Source organism: Equus quagga, chromosome 14 (assembly GCF_021613505.1).
Source record: "Equus quagga isolate Etosha38 chromosome 14, UCLA_HA_Equagga_1.0, whole genome shotgun sequence".
Classification (NCBI taxonomy): Eukaryota; Metazoa; Chordata; class Mammalia; order Perissodactyla; family Equidae; genus Equus; species Equus quagga.
In genome coordinates, this window is record NC_060280.1 from 89,047,680 (window position 1) to 89,068,090 (window position 20,411).

Below are 20,411 nucleotides of genomic sequence, written 5' to 3' on the forward strand. Positions count from 1 at the left end.
ACCTATTTCCACATCCTCCCGGAGGAAAGTCCATCCGCCTTCCGATGTATAGTCGCGTGGGTGTCTCAGACGTCCTGAGATGCTGTCTGGATATCCTTTGTCAAGCGATAAGTGTCCAAATAATTGTAGACTCGAAGGGCGAGAGACAAAGAGGACTACTCACGGCGCCATCTTGGCCTAGTCTTCTAAGTCCTTGTATTTATTTTTAAAAGTTAAAAAAAATGAATTTCCACCAAATCCAATTTGGAAATGTACTAGAAATATTCCGACGTGGCACTGAGATGACAGGTTTTCTTGTGTATTTGTTCCACCATCGTAGTGTCCAACTGAAATAAAAGTTCTGTGAAGGCACGGCTCAGTATTCATTAAATGAATAAATGAAAGGAAAAGCATTATTAAGGGAAATGACGGTAACCACATAAAAGTAAAAGTAAAAAATAATAAATATAGAAAAGATCTAAACATGTATGTACCTATAGAAAGTCTAAAAGTCCTTTACAATTAATCGTATAAAAACGGAAAGATTTAAATAAAATCAACAGTCCCAAGATTAACACAGAAGTTTAAGACAAGTTCAAAGATAATACTGAAAGACTTCTGAAAACGGCCAAGAAAGGTTCGCAGTGAAGACTGGTGAAGAGGGATGTGCCCGTTGTCCACCGCAGCGAGGAAGGCCACGTCCTTGCACACGGCTGCGACAGCCCGGAGAGAAGCATCTTCCAGCCTCCGGCGGCAGGGCAGTCCGGAGCCGGCGCGAGGCCCCGCCCACGGGCCCCGCCCCGTCCTGGCCCCGCCCCCCGTCCTCCGCCCGGTGCCGCCCCCGAGGTCCCTGGCGGAGCCTGCGGGCGGGGGCCCCAGCGCGTCCCCGCAGGAGGACACGAGGACTTCGCCCGAGACTAGAGGACGCGGCCGCGCCCGAGCCGTCGGCGCGTCCACGCCTCGGGCCACGGGGGAGCGCGCGTCCCCAGGCGGCGGCCCCCGCCCCTGTAACGGCGCCCGGCTTTTCTCGGCGTCGGCCTCGGCCACCGCCCAGCGGCTCCAGGTGCGGCCCCGCCACTCGGGAGGCGGGAGACGGGCCGTGGGAGGAGGGCGGGTGCCAGCGGGGGCGAGGGGACGGGCCGTGGGGGGCGCATCTCGGCGGGAGCTGGGGCGGTGGGGCGGTGGGGGCTGGTCCCGGCGGGGGCGAAGGGATGGGCCGTTGGGGGCGCAACCCGGCGGGGGCGTGGGAGGGCAGGGAGACGCGGCGGTGGGGGCGGGTCCCGGCGGGAGCGGGAGATGGGGCGGTGGGGGCGCGGGAGATGGGGCGGTGGGGGGCGGGAAACGGGCCGTTGGGGGCACAACCCGGCGGGGGCGTGGGGGAGGCGGGTCCCCGCGGGGGCGGGAGATGGGGGGGCGGGTCCCGGCGGGGTCGGGAGACGGGCGTTGGGGGCGGTGTCAGCGCGGGGCTGGAGGCGCGCTGGCGTTGCGCGGCGCTCGGTCCTCCCGTCCTCGTGAGCTGGGGATGTGGTCGGCGTTTGGGGTGAGACGCGCCGGCGAAGTTTCTATCAAGGGGGTCCCTTTCTGTTATGCAACAGAACTTCACCCGTGACTTTGGCTTCTGTGAACATCCTTGAGGTGAGGATATCATAAAACTTTTAAAAAGTTTTTATTTTTGATAAATTCATTTGGGAAAATTCTTAAGATTCCAGGGTAACGGTAAATAAGTGTAATAAAGAAAATAAAAGGAAATAGACTAAGTGCGAGTGTAAGTAACAAGCCTTACAATTGAAGTGAGGTTGTTCGCCTCTGTACTTCCCAGGTCAGCTCCCCTCTCCAGAGGCTGTGATCGCCGCAGGGATCGCCTAATGATATCATTCAAACGGCGTTTGGAGGCGTATACTTGTAGCTAAAGCATAAATTGTGAGTGAAATACATGAAACTGTATGTATTAAAAACATACGGATCTCCAGGAGGTAAAGGAGGAAGCAGCGCCTTCCTGATGTTAGTAGCAGAAAGTCGAATTTACTAACGTTCAAAGAGCTGTGTTTTGATCGTGTGGGGTTTTTTTTCAGTGAGGTTAAAAACTCAGGAATGAGAAATTGGAGGAAAAGTAATTCTGGAGGAAATTCAGCAACGCTGCCTCCTTGTTTCAAAAATAATATTTCGCACACCTTGCGTTTTTCATAAGAATTTTTCTTAAAAGTTTCGGGAATAATACTGGTGGTTTATATTGTGGACAGTGTCAACTAACAAAAATAGAAGCCGGTTTAAGGGCTGGCTGGTGGCGCAGCGGTTAAGTTTGCATGTCCTGCTTGGGCAGCCCGGGTTTGCCGATTTGAATCCTGGTGTGGACCTACCCATGGCTCATCAAACCATGCTGTGGCAGGCGTCCCACCTAGGAAGTGGAGGAGCATGGGCACAGATGTTAGCTCAGGGCCAGTCTTCCTCAGCAAAAAGAGGAGGATTGGTGGTAGATGTTAGCTCAGGGCCAATCTTCCTCAAGAAATAAATAAATAAATGAAAAATTTAAAAAGAAGCAGCCAGTTTAAGAGGCAATGAGTTTCTCTGGGATCAAAGAATTGCGATTTGGGGAGCATAGATTGAGGCAGAAACCGAAATAGTGTCGTGATTACAGGAGAGGGGCTCAGGGTTGTTTATGGGAAAAGGAAAGATGAGGTGAATTGTCTTGAAGAGTTCATTGGTGCTAGATGAGGTAAGACTGGGTTTGTAGTTCATACATGGGCTTGAGATTGGATCCTCAGGCCAGAGGCTAGACTTGTACCTCATTGATTGGTTAGTGATCTGGTCATTAACAAAGTCCAGTTCCATCAGTCCTTACAGACTACTCGATTGAGAATGGATTTGGTTCCTGGATCGAGAATGGACTTCAGGAAGCATAGAGAAGGCATGGCATCAGGAGAATAAGTCTAGGAACAGCGTAACGTAGGCTAGATTTAGGATGTGGAATGGGAAAGAAGTAAAAGGATTTGAAAGAGGCATAGGAAGTGGCGAGGAGAGGATTGGGTTGCTCCCTCACTTACTCAGTCCTTTATTTACTAAAAGATAAGGAGCACTTACTGTGTGCCTGTGCTAGGGTTGTGTATGCAGTCCAAGTGATAAATACATAAATAAAATATACAGTACTGTTCTCATAGTTACGAAAATGACAAAGTCTCCTCAGTTCAAGGGAGATGAGAAAAATGAGTGGGGTTATTAGAGGGACTGGCTATAAGCGGGTGGGGAGAGTTCTGAGGGAGTGACATTTGAATCTGTGACCGTGAGGGGGAAGCTGAGGGAACAGAGTAGGTGGGGATGTGCTCAGGGGTCCTGACCTTCAGTGTCCTCGGCAGAATTCTTTGATGAGATCTGTGAGGAGTAGGCTGTGTCAAGGGCGGGTTTCCATCCCAAGCCGCCGGTTATTGAGATGGGGCCAAATGGTGTTGGAGGAATGAAGCATTCACAGGAAAAGGAATTGATATTCATGAATTGATGTAGACAAAGTCAAAATGGGCAAGGAGGGGGGCGATGAAAGTTTATGACTGTTGTAATTGCATTGTATAGAAAACTAGTGGAGGAATTAAAGAGATTTGATGGCCAAGCTGTGAAAAGTAAGTTCCCCATGAAAATTCCTCCGCGGAAATTTATCAGTGTTGTCTCCAGTGTATGTCTGTAAACAAAGGATCCGAAGCTCTATGCGTCATCTTGCAGCCGCCCCAGGGTCTCTCCTGAGCACCCAGCCGGTGCCTCCACCCCAACCCAGTGCATCAGAGGAGGTCCTGTCCAAATGGACCGGTGCTGGGAGATTCTCCTGGGACTGCCAGAGTCCCTGCTCTCTTGTCTCTGGGCTCCAGCCTTCCTCCACCTCTCCCCAGGGGCTGGGCTGTACCTAGTGATGCAAATTGGGTTTCCCACAGAGAGAAAAGAGAAAATCTGGGGATAGAGAAGGTCAGGCAGCTCAGAGACAGTTGTGTAACCTGGGAGGGCCCAGGACACCTGGGCATGGAGGGGAGGGGAATGGAGGGGGAGGGGAAGGTGCCACCTCCATTTCTTGCTGGGAAAGCCTAGGACAAGTTCTGCCTGAAAGGCAGATAGTTTTGGGTGGTCTCCTAGGGTGGGGAAGATGCGAGAGGGCCTGGGAGCCAGAAACCAGACCCTCGCCTCCCTGCTTAGTACTAGCTCCTTCCGCTGAATCCTTCTTCCCTTGGGGAATCAAGAACCAGGAATTAGGGATGGTTTAAGGCCTGAGGGTCTGGAAGGGCCCCCCTCTCCCACCCCTAGTCCCTCAGGCAACGTCCATGTTAATTACTGCTGTTAGGCTGTTGGGTTGCTCAGCCTGGCTGCCTCCACCTCTGCTTCTACATTAACCGGCCTCTGGCTGCGAGGAGGGCGTGGCCTTGAGTAGCTGGCCCACGGGTGACTGCATATGAGGTGGCCGAAGCCAGGGAGCCAGGATGTCCAGAGATCAAGGAGGGGATGCCGTTGCAGTCAGGCTGCTTGGGCTCGGCTGCCTGGTTGGGTCCCATTTTGCCCACTGAGGAGGAAAACGGGAGTTTAAAGGGAAAAGAGCCAGCTATGCTCTCTCCGCACAGAGTTGTTACCGAACCAGGTTCGGTTTTGCCCGTTGCCTGGAAAGCCAAACACTGAGATGACATTGCAGCAGAGAGCGGGTTTAATCATAAGGCAGCCACATGAGGAAGCGAGAGCATGAGCCTCAAATCCGCTTCCCCGAAAATAGGGACTCAGGGATGGGGGCAAGGTGGTCTGAAATGTGGGGAGAGGTGATGGGAGGGGAGGAGAGGTGAGGGAATTGATCTGCGCATGCGTAGTCAGACTCGGTGCCTCTTCGTAGGATGCATGCTCCCATAATGGCGGTGTGAGCATGAGCTGAGGGTGGAGTTTTTGGCCTCTTGACATCAAAAGGTCACTTATCAGACATCTGTGCGGGCCCAGTTGATGAGTTGGTGGCCCAGTTGATGAGTTGGTGGTCTCAACTGGCCTCGAGTGGACAAGTGCTTCTAATTCCTGAAAAACAGCTCACACACCCGTTACCATGGTGACCCAGGCTCCAGGGAGATGTTATCTATGGGAGCCTAGTGGAGTCAGATAGCCTATTGCCTAAGCAGCACAGTTAACAATGGGTGGGTTAAACAGCTAAAAGCTATAACCAGTAATTGCCAAAAAAGAAAAAAAACCCTTTAGTTCCTAGCTGCCTAATCTCAATGGGAACTACTGGTTTCACTGTGTTCATGCCAGAAGCTTCGGATGGTGCAGGTTTGACTTCCGCCCCTCCTGAGCCGATCCTAATGAGGATCCTGGGCCAGCGGCTGGGCCTCCTGCCCCTCGCAGCAGTTCATGGGAACCCTGAAGCCTGAGCCCATCTCTTAGCTGGGGAGGCTGGTCAGAGTCCCAGGGGAGAGAATCTGAGTGTGGTATCAGCGACCTGGGTTGGGGAGGCCACTCTGTTTTCCCTGTCCCGCCCTGCTACCTATGATGGGGACCCCGAGTCTTCACACTGTGGGGAACGTGGACCCCAGATCCAGCCGTTTGCTCTTCTCGCCAAGCATGGCACTGACCTGCTCTGAAATCCCTCCCACCCCCCTCCCCCAGTCCCACGACCCCCACATTCTCCTCCTGCCATCACAATGTCACAAGTCTGATATTGGGAGCAGCCGCTCCTCCCGATGCCACGTTTGAACGTGGAGTTGCATCATCATCATCGTTATTGTTGCACGGAGCAACTAGTGGTTTAAAACATATTTATAGCTGTGCCTCTGTGTGTTACATGTGTATAATAGATCCAGGTAGAGTTTGTGTGTTTGTGTCTGTGAGAGTGTTGAGTGTTCATCGTATAGAAATTGAACGGAGAGTATTAATTACCACCCGTACCACACAAGTTCCCCTTCACTGTCCCCATGGGGTGAGGGTCTAATGAATTGGGAGCATGGGGCCCATCCCCTCCCTGTGAGTGGAGATGGCTGGGCTGGGGGACTCCAGAGGTAGCTGCTTGTCCCTGTGGCTAGGACACCCCCACAGACCTGCTGACTCTGTCTGGTTCCACTGGGGGCACGTGGGCTTCCTTTGCTGGCACCACTTTATTCACTGGAACAACAAAACTATGTCACTTGCTTACTCTGAACTTGGCACAGGGCCTGCTTCAGGGACAAGAAAGACATGACACCATGGGAATGGCACTGAAATATTTATATGTGTGTCACGTAGAACATTAAAGTTGGCTTTTCTGTATATTTTGTATCCTGTAAAAAATTTTTAAATTAAAATTGCTATTTGAGGGGCTGGCCCTTTGGCCAAGTGGTTGAGTTCTCATGCTCTGCTTCAGTGGCCCAGGATTTCACCAGTTCCAATCCTGGGCACAGACACGGCACCGCTCATCAGGCCATGCTGAGGCGGTGTCCCACACACAAAAAATGGAGGAAGATTGGCACAGATGGCTCAGTGGCATTCTTCCTCAAGCAGAAACAGGAAGACTGGCAACAGCTGTTAGCTCAGGGCCAATCTTCACCAAAAAAAAAAAAGAAAGGGGCATGGGGGGGAGGGACAGGTTGTTCTAAAGCAAAAATCCATTGGGGAAAGATAACAGTTCAGAGCTACAAGGGCTTTTCATTACCTGGGCTGTGGCCTTTCTCATTGGCTGGGCAGTTGCTGGGTGGGGAGAGAAATCTTCCATCAGTAGCGACGTAGTTTTACTCCTGTCTCAGATGCAAGCTTCCCTCTCTTCCCGTTGGGTGTAATTGATGACGTGTGATAGGTTGTGAGAACTTCCCTTACAGGCCTTCCCAACTCCACCTTAGTTAAGTTTTCCTTTTTAACTTCCACAATCATGATTTTTCTCCTTCAGTTTATTAATGTTGTAAATTCCATTAATTGGAATTACTAGTTGGTTTTTCAAAAAGCACTAAACCTGACTTGGATCCGTGCATGGTTGTGATAGATTATCTTTTCTCTTCATTAGTACATTCCCTGTGCTCATACCTTCTTTCTGCTGTTTGCATTTATGTTGATGAATGAACGGGCTCCCTTTTATTATCTAGTGCCTCCTTGACTTACGTTGCTTTTCTACGTCAGCTGTGGGCTCCTGGGAACCCCCATGGGTGGGAATCTTCTGTGGCCTGGTGGGAGCTGAGTTTTTGCAGAGGTGATGTGCGTGTGCTCATGTCAGCTCCCTGCATGAGGTGGTGTGAATTTGGACCATGGGAGGGTGGACTTGTGTTTGCAAATTCTCGGGAGGGAATTTTGCCCCACAACCCAGCACTGAGACCAGAAGGACCTTGGTCTGCCTCCTGGAATCCTTCAGCAAGCATTCCTGCCAGGGGAGAGTGGAGGTGTGGGAAAGGCTACCTGGAGCCAGACGTTGGAGGGTCCCCCCTGTTGAGTTTGGAATTTGGACTTTGTGCTGTTTCCAGTAGGAGGCATTCTAGAAGTTCCTAAGCAGGGAAGAGGCATAATCAGATCTGAACGCTTTTTTCCTCCTTGAGAGAATTCTGTTAACCTCATAGAGCCTTATTAACCAGAAGGCATAGAGACACAAGGGGTCAAAGGAACCAGCCTGGAAAACATTGGAATCTTCTCGGTGGGGGGTGGTGAGAGCCACATCTTCGGCATATTATATGCAACTTATAATAACATTGCCTTCGTAATGCACAACAATTTTTGCTTCAGGCTATTCCTAAAGATAAGATAATGTATATGGATGCATTCATAAGACCGTAGATGTTTGATTTAAAGAAGCTCTTTCTCGGGCCAGCCCTGTAGCTGAGTGATTAAGTTCATGTTCTCTGCTTTGGCGGCCCAGCGTTCACAGGTTCAGATCCTGGGCGCGGACCTACACATCGCTCATCAAGCCATGCTGTGGCGGCATCCTACATACAAGGCAGAGGAAGATGGGCACAGATGTTGGCTGAGCGACAGTCTTCCTCACCAAAACGAAAACAATGATAATAATTAAAAAAGCTCTTGCTTTGGTTGGAAAGAAAGATGGGAAGTAGATGAAATGTGAGTCAGCGGTTAGTAACGAGTGGATGTAGAGGATGTCGTTGCCAGGGCTCCTGGTGGTGGGCGCTTGGTGTGTGTGGGTGGGTGAGATGGCGGAAGTCACTTTGAGCAGTGAGATTAGCTGTGTGCAGGGGTGAGGCTTCGGCCACAGACATTATTTTTGTTTGTACTTGACTGTGTAATTTTTCTCAGTGACACAAGGAATACATGGATGTGTTGTTTTTGATGTTTAACATTCAGAAAACCATAGGGTCAAAAGGTCAACCTTTCCCTTTACATTCCCCCTGCCAAGTGCACATAAAACAGTGTCACCCTCTTCTCCAGAGACCCCCACCCAGTATTACGAATAGCACTGTGGCCTTGCAGACTTTTTTTGTTGTAGTAAAATATACTTTATGTAAAATTTACCTTTTAACCTTTTTTGAGGGTACTTTTCTGCTGGTATTAAGCACATTCACAGTGTTGTGCAACCATCCCCACCATCCGTCTCCAGAACTTTCTCATCTTCCCAAACGGAAACTCTGTCCCCATGAAACACTAACTCTCCATCCACCACCCCCAGCCCCTACCCCCACCATTCTACTTTCTGTCTCTGTGGATGTGACTCCTCTAGGAACCTCCTATGAGTGGAATCAGGCAGCATTTATCCTTTTGTGTCTAGGTTATTTCACCGAGCATAATGTTTTCAAAGTTTCTCCTTGTCGTAGCATGTGTCAGAATTTCCTTCCTTTTTAAGGCTGAGTAATACTCCATTGTAACTATATGCATTGTGTTTATCCGTTCATCTGTTGATGGACATTTGGGCTGTTTCTACCTTTTGTCTGGTGTGAATAATGCTGCTGTGAATATTAGTGTACAAATATCTGTTCGAACCTTTGCTTTCAATTCTTTTGGGTATATACCCAGAAAGAGAACTGCTGGATCATACGGTACTTCTATGTTAAGCTTTTTGACGAACTGCCATATTGTTTTTTTTTTTTAAAGATTTTATTTTTTCCTTTTTCTCCCCAAAGCCCCCCGGTACATAGTTGTATATTCTTCGTTGTGGGTCCTTCCAGTTGTGCCATGTGGGATGCCACCTCAGCATGGTTTGATGAGCAGTGCCATGTCCGCGCCCAGGATTCGAAACAATGAAACACTGGGCCACCTGCAGCGGAGCGTGCGAACCCAACTACTCGGCCACGGGGCCAGCCCCTGCCATATTGTTTTTTACAGTGGCTGCACCATTTCACATTCCCACCAGCAATGCATGAGGGTTCCAGTTTCTCCATATCCTTGCCAGCACTTGTTATTTCTTCTTTTTTCTTTGGGTAATAGTCATCCTAATGGGTATGAAGTAGCATCTCATTATGGTTCTGATTTGCATTTTCTTAATGATTAGTGATGTTGAGCATCTTTTCTGTGTTTATTGGCCATTGGTGTGTCTTCTTTGGAGAAATGTCTGTTCAAGTTCTTTGCCTCCCCATCAGTTTTTCCCCCCTTTCTCCCCAAAGCCCCAGTACATAGTTGTATGTCCTAGTCGCAGGTCATTCTAGTTCTGTGTGGTACACCACCACAGCACAGCTTGATGAGCAGTGTGTAGGTCCACACCCAGGATCGAAACTGGTGAACCCCGGGCCACTGAAGTAGAGTGTGTGAACTTACCCACTCGGCCATGGGGCCGGCGCGCTCCCAGTCATTTTGAATGCATGTACATACCTCTCTGCACATAGATATTTTATAAATTATGTAAGTATGTTTATACTTTACCTATAGATCTATGTCAGCTTTTTATTTTAAATACCATAATTGTCCCTCGTAGGTAATTCTTTAACTTCTTGGTGCGCTGTAGGGTTAGTTTAGTTGGTTCCAGTTTTTACCCATTGTGAACACTTTATAGTGGACAAACTTAAAAACACACACACACAGACACACACCTGTCTATTTATCTCTGTATCTGCACAGGTGCCAGGGTTTCTCTTAGTTAAAATACTAAGAGTTGCTGGTTGAAGGCACAGGAATATTTAAATTTTTATAGACATAAATTCCAATTTTTTTGCCCCAGCACAGTCCCAGCTGTCACTGGCCTTTGGTCATCCTTTGTCATCTGTGGCTAAGATGGTTTGCCTACCAGGGCTGAGGGACATGTGGCTGCCTGAACCTGGAGCCCAGATGAGACGTCCGTAGAGGCCTTCCCTCGGCCTGCTGGCCTACCACATTTTGAAATTATTCCCCCAACTCCTGTCATTTCCATGAGGCTAAAAAGAGCCCTTGCTATGCCTCTCACGAAAAAACCCTCTGCCCTATCATACCCCTTTTAACTTGATGGGAAAATATGCTATATGTAAAATATGCTATATATATATGTGAAGGATATTGACTATGATACATACATATTAATTATCACATATTATAGTATATGTATATATGTATTTTTTTGTCCCTGCACAACCTCACCGTGAAGGAATTTGCCCCTCCTTAATCTTCCCCTCTCAAGGGAGGACACCACCAGCTACTGGTTATTAGTGTTGTAAGAAGACTATTGCTGTAGGCAGAGCAGTCCCACCGTAGGGTCAGGCCCTGAAGAGCTTTTCTTTGATAGGAAAGAGTCAGCAAGGCTGGGAAGTGGGACATGGGTGGGTGGGGTGATAGTCATTAGGGAGTCAGCTGATTGGCAGTGAGGGGCTGGTAAAGGGTGTTCTGTGTCCCAACACCGAAGGAGGGGCCAAAGTTCAGGGGCCCTGGAGGAGAGAAGCCACACTGAAGTTTGGTGAAGGCATTTGCTCCAGGCTGTTCAGAGGGGTGAGCAGTTCAGCTACTCATCCATGAGACAAAGACTGGGAGTTTGGACAGTCTGTGCCTGGCCTTGTCACGGAGGGGTCATCCTGAGACTTATCTAAGTCATGGGGGAAGGGTGTTTCATTGTGATACTGAATGTCTTAATCTCAAGTTCATGAGCCTGACTGCAGTAAGCCAATCACTGAGACATTGGTGGTTGAAGATGGAGAAAGGTTTATTCAAATTGGCTAAAATGAGAAGGTGGGAGGATAGGTTCTCTCAAATCTGCCTTCAGAAAAGAAGAAAGCAGGGGCTTTATAGAGCTAAGGGGCTTGGCAGGAGGAGTTTTGGAGAAACAAAGAGGCAATTGTGTTTCTTTCACTCCTGATAAGCCCCTGGGCAACCTGACTTCTGGAGTCGCGGCAGAGGGGAGGGGGCTGGTTATCTGGTGATCACAAAGTCCCTGAAGGCATTCTTTTGTAAAACAAGCTCATAAATCCTTGAGTCACCCCTCAGGTCAAACAAGAAAACAGCGAGTTGACAAGAACTTCTTTTCGTCTATGTCTGTGTTGGGAACAATGTCAAAGCTCTTGTTGAATATTTACAGTAACCCTCAGGTACCCGGCTTCAATGGCAGACAGCCGTTTCCTGGAGCACAAAAGGGTTGGGGGGATTTCTTACCATCTTAGTTTTCTAGGAGCACAGGGCTCCTTTGCCGGCTGTGAAGTTCAACATTGTCTGTATAAAAACCAGATCCCTCCTTGATTTCTCTAACTTCTCTCACTGGCTGCGTGTCTTTCCCTCTCCCCTCTTCCATCCCAGTCTAAGTCCCTAGCAAATCCTTTGACGTTTCCTCCAAACTGTGTGCCATATTGACAGGAGATTTTCACGTATTGAGGTATATGAGCTAGCTACTTGGATTCTGAACTGATTCAGCTTGAACTAAAGAAGGCTCACTTATGGCCTGTCAAACATACATTAAACATCTGCTTTAACCATTAAAGTAAAGAGTGCATTCTTGGGGCCAGCCTGGTGACATTGTGGTTAAGTTCACGCTCTCTGCTTTGGTGGCCCAGGATTTGCAGGTTTCGATCCTGGTGGTGGACCTAGCACCACTTGTCAAGCCATGCTGTGCTGGCATCCCACGTAAAAAGATGGGCACAGATATTAGCTCAGTGACAATCTTCCTCACACACACATACAAGAATGTATTCTTTTAAGGTAAGAGCCCGTACTTCCCCATCTATGCCCCATTTTTTTTCCCTTCTTCTCCCCAAAGTCCCCTGGTACACAGTGAGTGTACCAGAGAGCTGTACCAGTGAGCTGTGAGTGCCTCTGGTTGTGCCTATGCCCCATCTTAATGCCCTCAGTAATGCCCGTATTAATCCCTTTCCTGGCATCATGGTCATGTTGACCTGCTAATTTACACCTGAATCCCTCTCTGAAACTTTGATGAATGTGTATCCTAGGCGTGTTTAATGTATGTTCTTTGTTCTAAAAAGACGTAATACTGTACTGAAAATCATGCTTCTCTGGAAAACTTTCTTCCTTTGTGGAAACTGCCTTCGTGGGTTGTAACCCTCACCCTGGCTCCAGTAAAACTCGCCTCTCTCTTATCCATAGAATGGTTATTGGTTATTTTGCATTGACAATGTTAGCCATTTGCAATTGTCTCTGCTGCTCCTCCCATCTCCCAAGGCTTCCCCATCCCCATTCTCACCTGGACCCTGGAGCCACCCCTCACCTGCCCCCCTGCTTCTCTTCTTACCCTCCCCAGTTCTGGCCTGTGAACAGCTGCCAGTGTGATCTTAAAAAATATAAACAGGAACAGAAAGCTTTTCTTACAAAGCGATCCCACTAAGCTGCCAGTCACAAGGTGTGAATCCAGATAGGATCCAGGCTGGCTGCCCTGGTCTTGACCCAGTTCCTGGTCCCTCTGCCACCCTCTCTCAGCACTTTCCTACCCAGACGCCCCAGTTGCCAAGCTCCAGCCGCACCCACAAGGGTTTCTTGGAGCTAGATCATAGCCTGGCCATTTTCATTTCCCCAAGACTCTCTTCTTCCAGGGCTCCCGAAGGCCAAGACTAGGTGGGAGTGGAGCCCAGGAGCCCCCGGGTCTGCGCATGTCAGTGTTGGTGCCTTTTAGAGTTTGATGTGTTTGGGGGCTAGTACTGCGGTATTCCTTGTACTTGTTTTATACTCTTGGTCATTGACTTGCTGGACCTCTCTGAACGTGAGTGCCCTCAGCAGTCACAGGAGTTTCTAGGCTTCCTCGTGGGCAGCAAGCCCCAGGCCTCTCATGGGAGAGACAGGACTGACGTGGCCTTTTAGGAGACCTGTGTGCAGGCAGATGTGTGCTTTGCTTGTGTGCGGGCTAGCTGTGTGAGTGTGCAGGCTAGAATCTAGGGCATGACCTGTCTCATGACCCCTCTCGTGTCCTCTAGCTGTGCCTGCTCATGACTCTGTCTGCTGGAGGGGAATGTGAAGGAGGAAGCAATGGCTCCAGGGTTGCTGACCTGGTCACAGGTAATCAGAAATCCTCCTCTTTCCAACATGGCGTCTCCCTTCCCTGTGGGTGGGTCTGTCTCCTTCCAGTGGTCTGGAGCCTCAGACCCATCCAGGACTTCTCCCCACAGTTCCTCAGGACTCTTAGTCTCTAATGGTGGCCAAGGGACTTCCCAGAGAATGCTCTCATTGCCTCAGTATTTATGAATTTTTTTCAGTGCCTTGTCCTTATTAGCTCAGTACTTACTTCAGGGCTGTGACAGAAAACCAAGAAAGGCAATGAGATGACTTTGTCTCAGGAATTCCTGGGGACATCCCTCGTTCATTTACTAAGTATTCCTCTCAGGCTGCCATGAGCTCAGGGTGGTGTGGTGCCTGACTGAGGGCACCCAGGCTGTATGTGTTCATAGACTGGTTGTGGAGAGAAAAGTTCAATCGTGTTGAAGAGTTAATGAATCGACGAGGCTGGTCGAGATTGCTGAGGGCATGCAAGTGGAGAGAGCTGAGGGCAGGGTCCCTCACTTGAACTTACTGCTCCTTGATCCTCGGATGCCTTCGGCCTCATCCCCCACCCTCCTGGGACACTGATGGAGATGGGTCTTGGCTAAGCCCTCGTGTGTATGCTGCTTTAGAACTTGGTGACCTTTGAGGAAGTGGCGGTGGACTTCTCCCAGGAGGAGTGGGCACTGCTGGCCCCTGCTCAGAAAATCCCGTACAGAGACTTGATGCTGGAGAACTTTGGGAAGCTGGTCTCAGTCAGTGAGGCCGACCTCACCTCTTCATCATAGGATTCTGCTGCAGATACTTCTTAGCACTTGTTCAATTCTGGGAGCTGTTGTTGGTCTTGGGAAGAGCGATGAAAGAGATGTGGTCCACCCTTAAGAAGCAAAAATGCAGAGTGGGAGTGGGCACACTTTTCCTTAAAGGGCCAGAGAGGAAGTATTTTCAGCTTAGTGGGCCACAGAGTCTGTGTTACAACTACTCAGTGCTTCCAACGTAGTGCAAAAGCAGCCACGGATGGTACAGAAATGAACAGGCAGGGCTGTGAGCCAATAAAACTTTATTTACAAAAGCAAGTGGCTAACCCCTGGGCTGTAGTCACCAGCCCCTAGTCTAGAGTCTTCCCCTTGAGAATGAAGATTCATCCATTATGGTGACTTTATTTTCTTCATGAGTATAAGCTTTGGTGCTCCTGAAGTGTGTCTCTGAGCTTGGCTCTGAGGACCCCCGGTCCCTGCAGGGCCTGATGTGAGGGAGTTTGAGTTTTGGGTCCTGGGTACCAGTGTGTCACTGTTAGTGTGGTCACACGTGCCCATCCTCTGAAAGTGTTAGCCACATCTAGACAGGAAGTTTCCTTTCTGTCCCTGCACATCCTGCCACCTTGTGTGTCTCTCTGTGTTCAGAGTATCACCTCCGTCAGCCCAACCTGCTCACCCAGGTGGAGCAGGAGGTGCTGAGGACCATGGAGAGGAGAATTCTGCAAGACACTTGTGCAGGTGAGCCCTGGGCAAGAAGATCCCCTTCAGGGAATTTCTAAAATACCATTTTGTCTGAGAAATCATCTCAGGCCACTTGCGGTGAGTTTACTATCAAAGCTTCAGCTTTCGGGCCAGCCCAGTGGTGCAGTGGTTAAGTGTGCATGTTCTGCTTCTCGGCAGCCCAGGGTTCGCTGGTTCGGATCCTGGGTGTGGACATGGCACCGCTTGGCAAGCCATGCTGTGGCAGGCGTCCCACATATAAAGTAGAGGAAGATGGGCACGGATGTTAGCTCAGGGCCAGTCTTCCTCAGCAAAAAGAGGAGGATCGGCAGTAGTTAACTCGGGGTTAATCTTCCTCAAAACAAAACAAAAAAAAGCTTCAGCTTCCCTTCCTCTCCTTCTCTCTTTTCTTTCCTGCTTTCTTTTGCTCCCAGAGAAAGCTCTGTCCTGCTTCCTCTTTCCAGAACATTTCCTCTTTTGTAAATAAAGTTTTATTGGAATGTGGCCCTGCTATTCATCTGTCCACTTTCCCATTGTTCCCAAACTGTGCTTTCCTGATAGTTCCCTCTTTCAGATTATTAGCAGCCATCTCATTTTTTTCATGGTTTATTGTATATTGTACTCTATAAAATTCTACCACTAAATACTCAAGTACATGCTGGCCTTATGACCAGATTTTTGAAATGTGAAGATAAGAATGTGCTATTTTATACATTGTAGAATACATTAAACAATTATAGAATCTAAGGGTGGTAAAACTGTACATTTACATTTAGTGGCACAAGTAAATGCTGTAGGGACAGTAAGACATGTAAAACTTGGGGTTATAGTTGGAGGAAAAATCTATTCAGGACTGAACTGAGGTCCTTGGTTGCTCATCAGTCTCCCCTAGATTGGACAAAATCCTGGTGAGTCAGGAGAAACAGGAGCACCAGGATAGATTAAGAGATGGGCTCATCGTCAGTTCAGATGGTGGGGGCTAGCTGAAGGCTTGAAGTCCAGTTGGATGTTGCCCCTGAAGTCCGGGATCTATAGATTTAAAAAATTGGGAACAGTGGAGGCAGAATGTTAGTGTACTTCTCAAAAATCCTACTTTTCCAAACAAGCTCCTAGGATGCTTTCCTTAAAGGGGAGCCATCTCATTTTTGATGAAATCATTTCTTAGCAAGTCATCTGTCATTTCCACCCCGTTCCCATCATTGTCCAATTCTTCACATTGCTGAAATCCTTGAAGTCTGTCTTTAACTGCTGGCGCATTCTTCCCTGTCACATTGACTTCTTATGTTTTGGCTTAGTATATGAAAAAAATTGACATGGGCCTGGATTTTAAAAAAATCATCTTTGTTTCATCATTTATTTCTCTAAGAGCTTAAATATTTGTTTTCTCTCCCTCCAGTCATTTCAGACCGGAATTCTTGTCTTGAAACCAAAGAGACTACTGCAAAGCAGAATAAAGTTCGGGAATAACCATCTACTGGTAGGAAAAGGGTAAGGCTCATGAGGGCTTATTGCTGGTTCTCTGCAGTAGAAGTCTGGGATTTCCCTGAGAAAGAAAAAAGCCCCACAACCACTAGGGGGCACACTTGAGGCAGTGGCCATCACCCAAAAGTTGTGTCTCAGGAGATAGTATCTTAGTATCATGAATTTGGGGAACATCCTAAACCAATTTCAAAATTTATTCACAGAGTTCTCACAAATAAGCATATTCATAAATATGACTCACATAGTGATTATTGACACACAATTCAGTTTTTGTTTAAAAAATTATCAGGAAAAAAATCCATACATAAGAAGCCTCATGAATGTCGTGGCTATGATGGAAGCTTGGAGTGGAGCATTTTCCTCACTCAGCTGGGAAGAGCTCAGACAGGGCAGAGTCAGTACCCAGGCCAGAAAATGGTAGCAACTTCTAATGTAGGAATTTGCTTTTGCTTTTTTTTTTTTTGCAGTGCAGACCTTCTGTGAGGGAGTATCCCCAGAGTGCAATGAAAGTGAGAAAGCCTTTAGTTACCACTTATCCTTTAATCAACAGGCACCAGCTCAACCCAGAGAGAAACCCCATGAATATAATCTGTGTGGAAAAGCCATGAAAAGGAATTCTAATATTATTTTGCTGAAGAGAAATTACACAGGAGAGAAATGCAATGAATGTAAAGAACATGGGGAAGTGTTTAGTTATCCTTTATCCCTTAGGATCCACACGTGATCTCATGCTCATGTGAAAACCTAAGAATGTTTTTAGTGTGAGAAACCTGTCGGTCATCATCACTTGTCCCTTAGGATGCACATGGAAACTCACACTGGAGAGAAACCATGAGTGTAACCGATGTGGGAGATTCTTCAGATCCAGCTTGAACCTCACTGTACGCAAGAGGATACAGACTTGGAAGAAACCGTGTGAATGCAATCACTGTGGAATGGCCTTCATCAGGAGCAGGGCCTGCATAAGAGAATGCACACCAAGGAGAGACTTTATCTCTGCGATGACTGTGGCCAAACCTTCATCAGGACCTTCCATCTGATGGTGCACGTGAGAACTCATACTAGGAAGAAGCTCCCCCAATGCAGTGACTGTGGAAAAGCCTCCAACAGGAGCTGTGGCCTGGTTGCCCACAATGGGGCACACACAGGGGAGAAGATGTGCTATGGCAATGACTGTGAGAGATTTTCCAGTAGTCACTCATCCCACAGGAAACATGTGAGAACTCATAGTGAAGAGAAGCCCAGGAATGGAAGTGCATAGGAAAGCCTCATCCATCTCACGTGAGCAACTCGGTGGATATCTTCAGTGTGGGGAAGCCTTCCACTAGCACTTGACTTCTGAACAGGGAACCTCAGAGTGAGAGAGAAGCTTATAAATGTTATAAAGGTGGGATTGCTTCTATTGGTGTCTTATCCTTACGTTGGAAATGTAACTCATTACTTTTCAGTCTGTGTTCTTGAATATAAGCATTTAAGGCCATAGATATCCCTCTAAATAGCCCTTCAGCTACATTACGTGGGGTTTGATCTGAGGTTTTTAAAATTTTGACTTAGTTCCAAATACTGTCTCATAACTATTAGATATATTTTAACTCACAGCATCACTTTACCTTGAGCCTGTCAAAATACTGAGGTTGTACACTGCATCATGATGGTTCAATCAACAACTGACTGCATATACAATGGTGATCCCATAAGGTTAGTCCCATCTTGGCTAGGTGTGTAGTAGGCTATACCATCTAGGTTCATGTAACTACTGTGATGTTCACACAATGACAGAATCACCTAATGACACATTTCTCAGAACATATCCCTGTCATTAAGCAGCTCAGACCGTACTTCATTTAAATTTCACCTAAATTCTCTTCCCCAAATCATATAATAATCCATATGTCTTCATTTGTTTGGTGGGATGCCCCATGGTTCCTCAGGTGTCTGGTCTCCTTCATTGCAATGAGTGGGTAAACCTGACTTAGTCAGACTATACATTTTGTCCCTAGTGGTCTTTGGCTAATTGTGTTTGGACAATAACATGCAGTCATAAATATTGTCAACTTAAAAAGCATATTCACTTGTTATTTTACCCTCAAAATGAATTCACTTGGGAATAGCCCAAAGAATTGCAATTTCAGAAGTGCATGCCACGGCAAACCATAGGCAAATCTGGAAAGTGAAGGAGGGGAGGAGGGTGGGGCTGTCCTGAACAAAAGTTCATTGGAAGAAAGTAACAGTTCAGGGCAGCAAAGGCTTCTCATTGGCTGGGCTGTTGCATTTCACTGGCTGGGCTGTTGCTGAGTGGGAAGAGAAATCTTTGGAATTAAAGTAGTTGGACTTCAGGGCCAGCCTGGTGGCACAGTGGTTAAGTTCGCACGTTCTGCTTTGGCAGCCCAGGGTTCACTAGTTCAGATCCCGGGTGCGGACATGGCACTGCTTGGCAAGCCATGCTGTGGTAGGCATCCATGTATAAAGTAGAGGAAGGTGGGCATGGATGTTAGCTCAGGGCTAGTCTTCCTCAGCAAAAAGAGGAGGAATGGCATCAGATGTTAGCTCAGGGCTGATCTTCCTCAAAAAAAAATAAATAAATAAAATAAAGTAGTTGTACTTCCTGTCAGGGATGCAAGCATGACTAATGATAGCACAGGAGAGCTCCCCGACAGGCCTTCCTGACTCCAATTTAGTTAAGGTCCTTTTTTTTTTCTTTTTTTTAAATTTCCACCTTATGTTCTACTCTCTTCTCTTTAAAATGTTTATAAAATATTCGTCTAAAGTGTCTTCTAAAATAGTTTTCTATCCATTACTGATTTTTGTATGTAGTGTCAGGTGGGGTCCAATTTAATTTCTCCCTTGGTAGTTAACCAATTTTCTTAGAGCTCGAATCAGGAGGTCAGCTCCCGTAAGTTGGTTCTGTGTGCATGGTTTTATGTTTCTGGGCTTGCCATTCTGTTCTAGGCAGTTTGTTAATCCTGGACTAATATGGCACCATCTTGAATAATTTTGTACTATTTTTAATATCTGAGAGGCAGGTTCCTGCAACTTCTTCGACAAGAGTGGTTTATTACTTCTGGGCCTTTTATTTCTCCATATAAATTTAACAATAAGCTTTCAAAAAGTTCCACAAAAAATCATATTGAGATCATGTCCGGAATTGTATTGAATCAGTACTAGTAAAATCAACGTCTTTATATCATTAAATCTTTCAGGCATGGGGCCAGCCCGGTGGCGCAGCAGTTAAGTTCACATGCTCCACTTCTCAGCAGCCCAGGGTTCGCCGGTTCGGATCCTGGGTGTGGACACGGCACTGCTCATCAAGCCATGCTGTGGCAGGCATCCCACATATAAAGTAGAGGAAGATGGGCACGGATGTTAGCTCAGGGCCAGTCTTCCTCAGCAAAAGGAGGAGGATTGGCAGTAGTTAGCTCAGGGCTAATCTTCCTCAAAAAAAAATCTTTCAGGCCATGAATTATCTATAATTATTTAGCTCTTCTTTAATGTCTTTCAGTACAATTTTATATATTTTTCTATGAAGGTCTGACACATTTGTTGTCAGATATCTTCCATGCACTTCATCTTTAAAATTTTTCTTGCTATACTGTTGTATTTTAAAATGATCTTTTCTAAGTGCTAATATGTTAAAAATGTGATTTTTCTTTGTAAAGATATATTGTTTCTTAATGTTTTTTGGTGCCAGAGATAAATGTTTATTAAAAATTCTACTTAGGTGATATCAGCATCATGGTGGAGTGGGTTGTTCCCTCAGTCTCTCTCCTTTAAGTTACAACCAATGGACGTTCACTTACCAGCAGAGGATCCCCTGCACAGCACAGCAGGACTTCTGAGAGATCCATGCAGCTATACATCTGAAGGTGGGTGGACTGGATCCCTGGGAGGCAGTGGAACTAAGTAAGCACACCCTCCCCTTCCCTGGTGGCAGTGAGCCAGTTTGTGGTTACTCACACAGCAGCCATGCCCCAGCTGTAATAGGCAGGGACAGCCTGACCTGTGCAAATGCTTTCAGAGTTGCAGCTTGTCCTGCTGGAGTGCCCAACGTGCCACGGCATCCCCACCCATGGGAATGCTCTATACCAAGTGGCAGTGACTCAGCCTCCACGTGGGCGGCTCCCCTGCTAGTGCAGCACAGGTGAAAGGCATCCCACATGCTCAGAAGGCACCCCTGCTCGCAAAGCACAGCAGCCCAAGGGA

At 47.5% G+C, this 20,411-nt stretch overlaps 1 long non-coding RNA gene across 2 annotated transcripts; it reads left to right on the forward strand.

The window, feature by feature from the left end:
* The first annotated feature begins 838 nt into the window (after window positions 1–838).
* Window positions 839–18,617, forward strand: LOC124252500 (uncharacterized). Of its 2 annotated transcripts, none has more exons than XR_006891970.1 (4): window positions 839–1,042; window positions 13,191–13,272; window positions 16,126–16,217; window positions 16,679–18,617. It is a non-coding gene; the product is annotated as an uncharacterized LOC124252500 (long non-coding RNA). The 2 variants fall into 2 exon arrangements; XR_006891971.1 differs by lacking the exon at window positions 839–1,042 and adding an exon at window positions 1,832–1,899.
* The last annotated feature ends 1,794 nt before the right edge of the window (window positions 18,618–20,411 follow it).